The sequence below is a fragment of the Falco cherrug genome, chromosome 1, assembly GCF_023634085.1.
Source record: "Falco cherrug isolate bFalChe1 chromosome 1, bFalChe1.pri, whole genome shotgun sequence".
NCBI lineage: Eukaryota > Metazoa > Chordata > Aves > Falconiformes > Falconidae > Falco > Falco cherrug.
This window is the reverse complement of record NC_073697.1, coordinates 6,320,273-6,333,903: the sequence shown is the minus strand read 5'-3', so window position 1 is coordinate 6,333,903 and position 13,631 is coordinate 6,320,273. Positions and strand designations below refer to the sequence as shown.

The following is a 13,631-nucleotide window of genomic DNA, read 5'->3' as shown; positions in this document are numbered from 1 at the left end:
CTGCTGCTGTGAGACCTGTGGGCTGCAGGAGACCAGTTCATACAGGACTTTGCAGGATGTCTGGGGAGTAAGCAAGCTGTCCTCAGTTTCTTTGACAGAAGGGTGCTTGTAAAGAGGAAGATATTCAAGCCAATAAAGACCTACAGCAATTTAAACCAACAAGAAAACTGGCTGTTTCTTTGAGACAGCGTGGCTGGTCACATACTTGCAAAACTACGTGAAAGCTGCCCCATTTACATGTGAACTTAATACAGAAAAAGAACTCGCTATAAAACAGTAAACAGAGAGGCTGTGGGACTTCAGGAATCAGCAAGGCAGCCATGTGCCTGCAGAAGATATGAGCGGCTTCAACAGGTATGTATGGTACCTCTGGGCAAATGGAAAGCCTAACTACTGTTATCATTGGGAAAGACGCTATAATGATTCTTGGCCGCTTCATTTTCCCTGAGTTTATCAAATTATCTGTTTCAGCTTTTCCACCTAAGGTCTGATTACGGGTAGCTACTTTTCTGTATCTAGTAAGCCACAGGAATTACATCAAAGAGCAAGGACTAGTGCAACGTGTGCTCTGTGCATTTTAGGCAGGAGCTGGCTGGCTCTGCGTGTGATGTAGCCTTTCTCTGGCTATCCATTTAGTAGAAAGCATCTTTAAAAATAAACGTCTTGATCTGATTGAAAAAAATATGGTAGAGATGATTTAAAACAAAGCAGTATCCAGCATCAAGGATGCTGAAACATCTCAAAGAACCATCAGTTTGCTTGGCATATACAAACACACATATATGTAGACAGGCACACAGTCCTTGGTGAGATTCTTAGAGGTTTTTAAAATGAATTTATTTATTTAAGGAGAGAATATAGTCTTCTGAGACAATGACTTGGAGGAGGTGGAACCATATCCAGCTTTGTGGAGCACTATAATTATGAAAAAGTCAGTCATTCCCTTTTCTTCCCACTCACCTTCCTGCCATACTTCCATGTTACTGCTTTGGTCCTGCCTATGAGACAAACGTTAACGAGGTAACACTTGTAAATTTTCAGCATTTTAGTAGAGCTTCTGCTGTTCTGTTTGCCCCCATAATCACTTTGTTATTTGTGACTGATCATTCAAGTCATGTTACAGTTTTGGGCTTGCTGAACGCATGGTCGTGCTGCTATTAATTTCAACATTAATAAATGGTTTTCCAAACAGTGTGTACACGCAGGGAAACAGAAATTTCATTATTTCTCCAATGTCAGTGAGAACAGAACCTAACTCACCTGAATGTTTGTGAATTCTCATACTTAATCCACTCAATTTAATTACACGATCACACTGCTTTTTAAAAATACTCTCTTCTGGCTCTGGCACTCTCCATCTGTTGCACCTCTAAAAGTGGCTTTTGTGTATTGAATAATCAATGTTTTGTTTTCATTACTTACATACTATGTTATAAAAAAAATCTATAAACACAAGACTTCTCACTAATTATTAAAATGCCACCCTTTATTATAAGTAAATATTTATTTAATTTATACCAACATCTCTTTTCCACTTAATTCAAGGTTGTCTATTACCGTTTGAACAGTAGCTTCCTGGGCAGTTAAGTAATAGATTAAGCTTTATTTTGGAAGAACAAGAAACATAGCTTTAGATTATTTAAATTGTTGGCTCTTCAGAGCAGTGGATTCTCCCGCTATGAGCTTGCTCGGTGTCACCAGCAATTTTGACCAAACCATCTACCATGTTTTAGATAATAAAACGAACACACACACAAGGTGCAATATCACAGTAGTTCCTAAAACATACTTTCAAAGGCATTGATGCATGCTTTAATTTTTAAGCTCCTGAATTGTACCAATGATAAACTGGTATTTTGAGGGATTCAAAAACTTTATCCAGTGCAGAGAAGCTGGTCAGTGTGGAAGAAAGTGAAACCCTGGAGAAACTGAATGCTTCTGCAGAAAAACTTGGTAAATTAGGTTCCTGCCTGGTTTCCTTTCATCATTTACAAACAAGACCAGCTTCCACATGCAGCTAAACTGAGATTACGGATCTGCTTTTAGTTTGTGTGACTAACAGAGGGAAAACTATCTCTTACCACAAGCTGAAAAGTGTTGGGAAAATAACGATGGCCCTATTATCCTAAAGGATATAAAAACTGGCTGGAGAAGAGTAGTCATTTCTGACTGACCACCAGGATGCATGCTGGTATTTTTCTTTCCTGTTTACTGTATTTATATATTCACTAAGCGTTTATTTGTAAGACTTCAGTTGGCACTTTCTGTACACCCTAAAATTCATCAGTGGGTGTATAACAGGATGCCAGCTTGGGCCTAAGGTCTTGAATGATGCATTGCACGTTTCTTCCTATCGGGATGAAAGCCTGTTAGTATACTTTCTGATCTAAGCATCAGGCTTGTGGTGAATATTTATACTGGAAGGCAAAATCCTTAATCAAAAGAGAGTTTCTAAAAAGATGAGGCTGCTTTGGAAATTCTGGTCTTAGTTACACAACGATTCATCACTTTTCTGCAGTTTTGAAGCTCACATAACAAACGTAACACAATGAGGGCTGAATCAAAGCAAGTAGCCCAAAGTTAGAAGTGGTGTTTTCCTTCCTATAATTTCTGCCAGTCTCGGTGAGGGATGTTTATTACAAACTTTTACAAATTATATGTTAACATAAACCCAAGCTAAGTCCTTGTCTGGAATAAGTTGTTGTACTGCTAGTATGAAGTCTTCTAAAAATATAGCTCAGAAACATGTGTGACTTGAAATAGAGTCGTTTCAAGGGTAATTTAGGTTGCTATGCCTTCAACACACAACTGAGAAATCTGATTGCTGAGCAGATTAGATTTCTGGCTATTCTTTAATGTGTTTATATTTTCTGAAACAGCCTTTGGAAATACTGTTTAACAGTATAACAGCTGGCTTGAGGATTAAGTTCATTAGCTTCCCTTATTCCCACCAGTCTTGACCTTAGGAGGAAGACACTCAGGGACAGCTTTGTCTTTAACCTGGTTTCATTCATTACAACAAGCTTCATTCATTATTCATTACCTGTATGGACCCCAGTTCATGCTTGTGCAAAATGTCACATTATTATTTTCTTAGTTTCTTCAAAAACCTGTCAAGTCAGGGATTGATTAGGGCCACCTCCATCTTTCTTACGCTCCCAAATAAAAAGTTTTCCAGGACCAAATCTGAATCCGCATCAATAACAGGTTGGTACCCACAGAAATGAGAGCTCTTTATTTGCCTTTTTCTGCTCATCCTGTACCAAGCCCAGCGAGGCAGGGTGCAGACATTGACCATACTTGGTACTTTCTGTGACTTGTTCATAAATTCATCCAGTTTCAGCCCCTGAGAAGATTTAAGAGTCTTTCCGTTTTCTTGGTAGGAGATGGATTAGGCCATCATGAGTCGATCGTTTTATTGCGTTTACAAGTCATGCAGCCTGCAGAAGTGTCTAGTATCACACAAACAGGAGACCAGTCCCACATTCTCAAACCAGCCACAGAGGGGGAGCACTGAAAGCCAGATGGTCCTGGGCAGACAGGTTCCTGCAGATGTCGTGGAGCTACCACAAAGATCTTGTTTTAACATGTTACTCTACCTTCTAAAGCACATTTGAGGGGAAAGCACTTCAAAGGCTTTTGAGGCTGTTCCCGTGTGTCAGATACTACTGTATCACACAGACCTTTTCATTAAGTAATCAAGCTTCAGAGTAAAAGCAACGAAGGTTTGTAATCTGGCTCCAGTAGCTCTTGACTGGTCGGCAATCTTCAAAAACTGTCATCATCTTCTGCCATTAGATAAGTTCATACCATTTTTTAAATCTATGTTGTCATCAAATCCTGCCACTTCCCGTTGGTGGTTTTCAGAGAAAGTACCATAAAAAATAAAATATTTATTGTGGAAATACTACTTTTATTCCTCTACCAAAGTTGATCATATCAAGGCCTTTTCATTAAAGCTTTTAAAGCATTGAGTTGGAAACAACTTCCATATTTATTGTTGCTTGAAAGTCTTCCTGTAGCATCTTCTCTGGCCTTTCAGTCACCCTAACAAAAACCGTGAGCATATGAATGCAAGATGTGATATATCCCTGACAGATTTCATGCTCTGTCTCTCTTCACAGCAAGAACATTTAAGAAATAAATAAATAAATAAAATAATGATAAAAAAAAGCAAAGTAGTTGACATTTATTGAAGGGAAGAGGTTATGGAAGTATGTCAAACAGAACACCACAGCAGAATAAAGCTTGCCAGTAAGTTTAACTCTTTCTAGAGTTTTATTGCTTTTCGTGATTATTAACATCTTTAGTTAGAACAGCATTTGGATATCATTAAAATAAATGCAAACGATCCTGGCCTATCCTTGAGGATTTTTTTAGACATGCCTTTTTGTCACTCAGCTCACTAATGGATCATTTTTATCATAGAGTATCACGTTACGTACATTAAACAGTTTAGCATCGTCCAATGTCCTGTTGAGCTGGAAATAAAATTGCACAGATTTATCACTATACTGTAAATGACTTGAAATAAATAACTTGTGAACTGTATCTTCACTTAGCAGAAACTTAGCAATGTATTCTCAATAACCAGTCTCCAAGTCCATGCTATGAAACTGAACCTTCTGGAACTGGAGTCAGTCACAGCTGGAGCTTTGCCTTCACTTGGGTGCTTGCATCACAACATCCCCTCTACAACATTTTTATGGCTATGGACCAACAAAAGGAGGAGACAAGGACTCAAACTGAAATGAAGTTTTACATCATTTGAAAGTGATTTGCCCTCTGCCTCCTGGACAATCCAAAACAGTGATTTAAATTACTCTATTTTGTCACTGAAACAGGCTAGAAGCACTTGCTAGGGTACATACCACATCCAAACTGTTGAGAAAGTAAGCACCAGATAGATGAGAGGTAAAAATGGAAAGCTGGGGACAATACTTTCTCTACATCCACTAAAGGATATCAGATTGTACCTTCACCAAGGTTCTTGCAGTACTGGCTAATTACTTCTTCCACCGCCAAGAACTTAGGTTGGGTTTTTTTCCTATCACATTTCTAGAAGTCCTAATTAATCTTAAATTGTTTTCATCCTTAATGCAGCCAGATAACTAAATCACTTCCTTGCACAGAGTTTGCCAAATGGTCTTCCAAAGCACACAGAGGCTCTCTGAATTACAGATAAGGCCATTTAGCAAACCATACATTTCAACATATATTACACAAATATGGTCCCAAAGGATCGGGTTTGTTTTAGAACACAATACAGTTGTGATTAATAAATGGCATTTTTATAGAACATGTTTTGAAGGTAATGGTAAATTAGCAAAACAAATTGTTGACAAAAGACAGTATTCTTCCCCCTGTTTACATGGGGAAAGGAATTTGAGGAAAGAACTTTTGACTCTTCCTCTATAGAATAACACCAGGAAATCTACGTGGCAGGATCTTTGTGATCTTTTCCAGTTTGTTTCCTCCATAAACATTTCCTCCCATAGAGCATACATGGGAGAAAGATCAAGTTGGAATAACTCCCTTAAACATCCTCTGAGCAGGAGTGCTACTTGCTTTTAGGGATTGGTTTTGTTTTGGGTTTTTTGTAGTTTGTTTGTGTGTGTGTGTGTGTCTTGTTTTGATTTTTTTAAGTTCAATACATAAGTGAGATGACCAAGCAGATTTAATGAGTAGTCCATGTGCCCTCACAGAAACAGTGATCTGCATGACCTTCCCAGTGGCTTCCAGTCTTTGTCAATAGGGCTGAAAAGCCATTGGTTTTTTGACCATTGTCTTATAAATGTTAAACTGGATGAAGTGAAGATTTTCTGACAGTCTGAACCTAAGACTGAAGAGTCCGACAGCTTAGGTCTGGAAGAAAATACATCTGCTTAGCATTTGGGTTTCCTGCTGGAAATAATATGAATTCTTCCAGGGCAACATTCCACAGACATCCATCTGTAACGTGTCGTAAACAGGGTGCCCTTCCACCCACACATTCACACAAACATTAAACTATTTGTCACGAAATAGCAGGAGATTGCTACCTCTCCATGTGATATGTGTGCGGTTGAGCACCAATTCCTCACTCTGCCAGGTGGTTACAGCCCAACTCACTGCAGAGATAGACCTCAAAAATCTGATCTTTCTGCCATTTTGCATGTGTGCCTTTTTCCTGTAAGAAGTATGCAGAGTAAAGGAGAGGGGTTTACCTTTCTCCTTTTATCCATCTTAATACAGCTTTTCTCACCAGACAATGGCATCTTCTGTGATATTTCAGAACTCAACAAAAAAATGTTCTGAAAAGGCAGAAGCTCTTATTTTGTTCTATACACGGAGATGGTCTTTGTGGTGTACATGAAGAAAGATGGCATTCGTAGGTCTCTGGCTTGATTATTCTCTCTCCATAGTGTTTGAATACTGATCGCCCTAATTTACTTAATTGACACAGCTGTCCCTCAGGAACCGTGGCTGTTTACGGCTATCAGATACCAGCCTTTCCTGCTGAAGCACTTCTTTCTCTGCATAAAGTAAATGTTCATTGCACCAGGAGCCTGAATACCATTCTCTACTCTGCCAAGGACTATCAAGCAGATTGATCACCTGAAGTCTCCTCCCCATCCCTCAAAGTGTGCAATACATACTAAGTCAAAAAATTCAGCAAAAAGAACCTGGAAATATGTTTTCAAGCTACAGCAGAAACGATTTTTGAAAACAGGTTCTCACTCAGGTGAATGCTTTAAATATTGGGATGGGATTTCCTTTGGTGAGTCTGGAGATGTTTAATTCAAAGACCAGATTCGCAGGCGAGAAACCTAAGTAGAGTTAAATGCCTCACTCTAAGGGATACAGCTGACATCTCGCTGTTTTTCTCTGGAAGAGTTCAGCTTGTTGGTCTCCAGTGACATTACTCTGAGCTGACTTAGCTCTTCCCCTCCATTCGTTAAGGAAGAGATGTGCCTGATCTTGGAGCAAAAATTCCTGCTAGCTGGCAGGACGCCTTGAAGTTAGGTGATGCACTAGCCAGCATTGTATTCTTCGCAGACTTAGCCCTGTACTACTTCCATGTAAAGCTGATCCCTTCAAATGTTAACTAATTAAACAGTAGTTAATTAGAATTAGCTTCCACTTAACATTCTTTAAGGTAATTTTAAGATAGAAAGATGCAGGTACAAATAACAACCAGCTCTGCTCAGAAAAAAGGTGCCTTCTGCTGAAATCACAGTTAAGAATAGCCAAGATACTTAACATTTCTTCATTTTCCCTATGCTAACCTTTTATGCTATTATCCATGCACAACACATTTTCTTCTTTTTGTGCAATAAATATTCTGTCATGTGAGTTTGTTCTGTCACACTAGCAAAAGAATACTGTTATTATTTTTATATTATTGTGCACAATGTGTCATTTTGACTTAGAATAAAAATTACAATAAAATGTGAAAATGCCTTCATTAAAGCCTAGTTTATGAGTATGTTTTAGAAATACAAATGTTTTATGCGTGACTTCATCATTTCCAGCTGAAAGCAACACTGTTATCATGTGAAGGTCAAACACATGTGATCAGTGTCACACTTAGAAGTCTCCAAATAACTTGGAAAATTCTTTGCATGAGCATCACAAGTGTGGCTGTATTTGTCTTTCACATGATGTATTTGAAAATTATTTAAACTTGTGAATAGCTTGAATTTCTCTTGGAACCTGAGTTTATTTTAAAATTCCTAGGCTCTGATAATGTAATCAGGTGTATCTATCATGATCTTATCCACTTAAATGAAAAAAATTGTTTACTAATGTTCTTTAGACTTTATCTTTCTTTTAATAAAGGAGCTTTTGACAGTGTAAAGACATTCAGCAGTGTCCCTTGAAACAGACAATAACAGCCTAAGCTCCAAAATTTTATCCTTTTTACATCTGTAATTTCTCTTCATGTAAGAAAAAATACCACAACACGATACCCTGCTTATGTCTGGCAAGTACTCTGATGGCAGAATTAGCTTTCAGAAGCCAAATACCTTCCTGAAATATCTCCTAGCAATTTTTCTCTGATCAGTAATTACGTGCGTTCCAATAAGAGGAGGTGTTTTGTTGTAGGTGATGATAGCTGAAGTCTCAAATTCTTACAGTTTCCATAATAATTTCCTTCCTGTGTTTGGCTCCATTCCATTCCAAACCAAAGTTTTTAGCAAAGGCAAGGCACATGAACTGCTGGACAAATCCTACATGGCTGTCTATGGCATGATCTTATGAATGGAACAGAATGATAAGTAGCTGGTCAGTCATTGAAACATTGACTGTGTAAATCAAAATGTGAGACTTGCACATTTTTCTAATTCCTCAGCAACAACCCAGTTTAAAAACAACCCAGCATAAAAATTGTTTCTCAGATTATGTTTCTGGGTTTTTATATAGATAGATAGATAGATAAAGATAAGAATTTAGGCCATACAATTCTTTTCCCAAAATTAAAGACAAGGAGTATAATATATGGTCTAATAGTTAGGATAGATAATTATGAATATTTTACATTCTTCTTATTCCTGCCCTTTTCTCAGCATATTATGAAAGTTTGGGGCAGTCGTTTAGTGCATTACTTGGGCTCCTAAGTAAGTGGTTTGATTTTCATAACTGCTGAGCATCTGAAGGTTCCTACCGTACTTCTGAGCATCAGGTTTCTCTGTCAGCTCATCTGGGTGTCTCTTTTCCAGGAACGTCACTTTTCAAGCATTCGTGTTTTCATATCTTCACTTGTAATCTCCTTTGCTTTAGTTGTAAAATACAAGGAACATTGTCGTTTCCACCAAACACTTTGGGATTCATAGGCAATGAAAATGAATGGAAATGATGAAGATTGCCAACTGGTGATTTTTTTTCCACCCTTCCTGGCAAGAAATCCTCTTAATCAAATGGACCAAGTGGATGCTTACACAGCAGTTTTTGTGAGCAAACTTCTGAAAAGACTACCTTTTGCCAAATGTGTCAAAAATCATTTTATGTTCATCTGATTTCCACTCTTTTTTTTTTTAATAGCCTACCCAAAAAAAAAAAAAAAAATAACCACCACAAAAACCCACCAAGTAACCTTTTATTTATTTATTTATCACAGTGGGGCTGAGGAGCAGAAATTTCAGCATTTTGTCTGTCCAACATTTGGAAAGAAGGCAAGCAGGCTGACATTTAAGAAGCATGGTATTAAGGGCGGGATTTCAGAAGCAGTCAGTACTGATCTAATTTTACTTCTGTGAGAGTCAACAGTAAAAATTTTACTGACTGATGGCAGAAGAATCATGGTCCTTTCTGGAAATCTCTGGGGTTTACCCACACTCCATGACATTTCTTTCAGCCCTGAGGGACCTGACCTCGTACCCTTAAGCCACCCTGACACACTGCTCTTCTGTCAACAGCAGGTCCTCAGATGAGTTTAATAGAATGGTTTTCTGGCCATGATGTGCAAATATTTTAATAGCATCCTTGAACTAATCCTTAGCACAATTAAGTCCTTACCTTTCTGGATATTGTTGATAAATACAATGGAATGATTAGATGATCAATTAAAGAAAATCTGAAAGCAAGGTAAAAAACCTTCTCTAAACCCCTCTTGGTTTTCCATGTTCTGTTTAGATAAAGTACTTTTTTTTTTTTTCCAGTCTGTGAAAATTTATTATCTAAACTTACAAGACTATGAAACTTGTCATCCATGTTTCCATGTTATCTTCAAAAAACTGAAGATCCTGAAAATTTAAACTGTAGAACAGCTTCACAGTTAGAATGAGAAAAAACCCACAAACCTTCAAATCACTAGCATCATTTGCACGTGTGCCACAAAGTTCAATAGTTACCTTAAAGAGATTTGTCAAGGGCAAAGGAAAAGCATCAAGGAGAAGTTTGATCTCTGTCCATAACTCATCTGATTTAAATTTGTGGCGGTACCTTTTAAATAAAGAGTGAGCAGTGCAAAGGACCCCATTAATGATGTGGAAATCTCCACTTTGAAAGGGATTCACCATTTCTGCCCGTAAGTCTGGCCATTTCTAAGGAAAGAATACAAAGTCCAATAATACTATTAACCTCACTTAACTGCTTCTGAATTTGTTCTGGGCTGCTAAGCATCAAGGGCACCGTGTTGGCTTCAATGGCAAACCTGTCCAGTTCACATTCTTTGTCCGGTTCATCCTCAACAATTCTCCAGTTCCTTTTAATATAATTCTTGAATGTTACAGATGCACAAACTTGGATGACATTTTCCTGTGATTTCTCCAGCAGCATTAAGAGTAACAACAGATAGTTCTGGCTTCCTTCAAACTGACTGAAGACACTTTTCTGCAGGACACCTCATAGCAGGATCTGGATCTAGCGTTTTCTTTAGATGCTCAGTTAAAGTCTGTAAATTGGCATCACAGCTCCATTTTGGCAGAACTTTCTGCTTCACCAAGCTGCAGAGGCCAAGAGGCAAGCACCACTGCAGTAGAAGTGAGGACCCACACCCCCACGGCTGCCTGCTCATGCCGCTTCCCTACAGACCAAAAGGTGAGGCCAACCGTGATGTGGGGCGGCTGCCCAAGAGCCCTTCAGCAGGGACCAGAGAGGACCCTCCAGGCCTGGCCACCAGCAGGGCTGCCCCCACACTTGCTACCCAACAGAGCAGCCCAGCCCTCTCCCACTGCCCCACCGGTCCCATCCCTGCCACCTTGGTGGTCCTGGGTTAATGGTTGGACTTGGCGATCTTAAAGGCTCTTCCTAACCTAAATGATTCTAGGATTCTAAGATTTAAATAACCTGATTATTAGTTAGATACCATTCCAATATTAAGGTGGTATCTGCTTGTGTTCACATTTTGATATGCACCTTTAGCGGCTAAGAGTGCCAGATCTTGTATCTAAAGAGAGTTCTGCAGGCTAACAGAACGTGCATTGATATTAGCAGCACCAGATGCTTCCCATGAACTGATGTGAGGATAGTGAGGTGTTTGCTAAGCTATGCTTACCTGACTCTGAAGACAGTAGCCTAGCTCTTCAACTTCCACCTGATTTCCTTGTATCATCGCTGACACACGTCCTTTTATGCGGTTCCCAGCCAGGTTCCGAAGGGATTTACTGTGTGCGTGTCATCTGAAGTTATGTTTGCAAAAGCCTCCTCAGTAGCTCAGATCAGCAGAAGCATAAAATTACCAGAGATCTAAAGTTCCCCAGAGCTCCCAAGACATTATGCCTGAGGCAGGCGTGATTTCTGCAAGAGCAAGAGGAGAGACACCATAAGAAGGTTAGCACTGCCTTGTACACAGGTCCACCCTCCACATGCCTGGTCTTTGCAAAAGGTGGCACAGCTTTAAATTGTCCAAGCCTTCAGCAGGGAACTAAAGCTGGCATAAATATCTACCTGTTATATATTCTACATAAATATCTCATCTATGCTACAGCAGGTGAACTATCAGCAAAGAAGCTGTAGCCTTTCATTTTCGAGCAACTGCGACGGATAGCGCTGCAGTCAGGAGGTTACCAGTAAAACTGACTAGCTGGAATAACACAGGAGTGTCACTACGACAAAATATTGATTCACTCCCACTGTCTCCTTATCCTTCCTTCCTTTCCAGGCCATGCCTACGAATAAAAAAATGATGGGATTTCAGAGTAAAGAATAACACTCACATTTTTAGAGCAGCTAGAGGAAAATTTTTAAAGTGCAGTAGATAAAAGCCTTTATGAATGTTGACCTTACTGAACAATTTAGATAGTCAGCAAGGAATGTTACCCACAGCTGTCGCAAAAATGTATCAGAAAAGGCTTACATTTTGCAGAGATATGTCTATTATGCAAAATAAATAATCTATGTTAATATTGCAATGCAATATTAAGCCAGGCATATATTAAAACTTAGGGACAGCATGAAAGTTTAAAAGATTCCATTCTGAACTTTGGAAACTGTTCTCATCCCCAGATGCAAGTTTGTCTCAAAAGTATACATAATAATACAAGGTGCGAGTAAACTTTCTAAACAAAATTCTCAATTTGTTTTGGACAGTGACATCCTTGGAGGAAAGAAAGAATGTAATTACAAACATATACAGCATTGGTATTCACAAACTTGTCCAAGCAAAACAGGTCATAAATCAAATTGGTTTTAGTTATTAACTCTTGCAATATGTGTGGCAAACACATACCAAAAACCCCAACAACCCTCTTGCAAAACAAAATGTTATAGCTAGAGATGAAATTTCTTGATGAATAAAAAATCAATCGGAAAATGGAGTCCGGGAAATGCTAACACCCTTTGCAAACTCAGGGCGACTTCAGTGAGCAGCTTTGTTCCCAAAACCAGGGTAAGTGAGCTACCTTGCTTTGAAGTGGAAATAAGTAAATACATAAAAGTTTTGATTTCTTAAACCAGCATTAACATTTTGAAATAGAATTGAAATTTTTAAAAAGCTAGATCTCTTGAAACCAAAATGGAAATGCAGTCCTTTTGAACACCCAAAGACAAAACAAAGCATTTTGCCTTACCCCAAAGGAAACAAGCATTGTGTTTAGAACATAATGAAACATCTAAATTAATTGTAAGGTTTTCCAAATTCACTGCTCAATTCACCTAACCTCCCTGTCATCCTTACATCCCCACACTGTCCCATGCGCCCAAAACAAGGGTGTCTGTTCCTTCTAGCCTGACCATTCTTGGTCTTTCTGATGGCCAGCGCATCACATGAAATCCTTATCCATGCCACCAACTGTTGTACTCCGCAGCAACACTCAAAGATTCATCAGCTATACCATTAAGCGAATAGTGCAAACATGCAGTTAGTCAACAGCTTCTACAGATAGATGTGTCTTTCTCCTTTACTTATGCATTTTGGCTCCTAAACACATGCAGATATAATCTTGACTCTTGTTGAAATTTGGAAAAAAAAAAATCCCATATAAAAATCCATTTACTGCAAATCATCCTAGTGAATTTCCATGGATGTAACATAGCTCTTTTTTATGATTTAAACCGTTATCATAAGTTGGAAAAAATTAAATTACCATGCCAGCTGGGTCACTGTTTTGAACATCTGGATGACAATAAATAGAAAACTAAATCACCAAGAACTTTTTATCTACATAGTATATAAAGGCAATCTAGCTAGACATTTACCTGCAATAAATAGCACACTTTTTCCATTTTATTTCTCATTTGACAATTGCTTTAAAAATTTCAGCTGACGGTGTTCCTGTAATTAGTAAGCACTCCACATTAAAAGAGTAATTCTGGGAAGAATGTGTGATAATAATATTCAATAATTTAATTGTGTTCTTGTTTTAAATGCAAACAGGCCTTCATGTTAAACATGGACCACTTGACAAGTTTTCATAATACATGCATCAGATCTATCATAATGCACTTTGGAAAACTGCCAGGTAGTGATGCATTTAGGACTTCAAAATGAAAATGTCAATTAATTCGGAAAATATGACTGCAGAATAAATCTTCGACATGCAGACATTAGGACGTCTCCAGCTTAAATAGACTTTAGAATCAAGTTGCTTACATTCAAGAGTCCATGCACCTCTCCTTTTGAGGTTACTTTTAGTCCTTCCAATTTGTGAACGTATGCGACTATAGAAATTAATTAAAACATGTAAAGAGATTTTTTAAAATTAGTAATT

The 13,631-nt window shown here is 38.4% G+C and overlaps 1 long non-coding RNA gene across 2 annotated transcripts in view; it reads right to left on the bottom strand.

The window, feature by feature from the left end:
* Positions 1 to 807: 807 nt before the first annotated feature.
* Positions 808 to 13,631, bottom strand: part of LOC114015270 (uncharacterized) — a 28,445-nt gene continuing 15,621 nt past the window's right edge. Inside the window, exons 3-6 of one of the 2 annotated variants that reach the window (XR_008731705.1) lie at positions 13,120 to 13,195; positions 10,979 to 11,220; positions 8,648 to 8,801; positions 808 to 8,237 (exon numbers count right to left, since the gene is read on the bottom strand). This is a non-coding gene — a long non-coding RNA (uncharacterized LOC114015270). The remainder of the gene's footprint in view (positions 8,238 to 8,647; positions 8,802 to 10,978; positions 11,221 to 13,119; positions 13,196 to 13,631) is intronic. The other variant, XR_008731704.1, reaches the window with a different exon arrangement.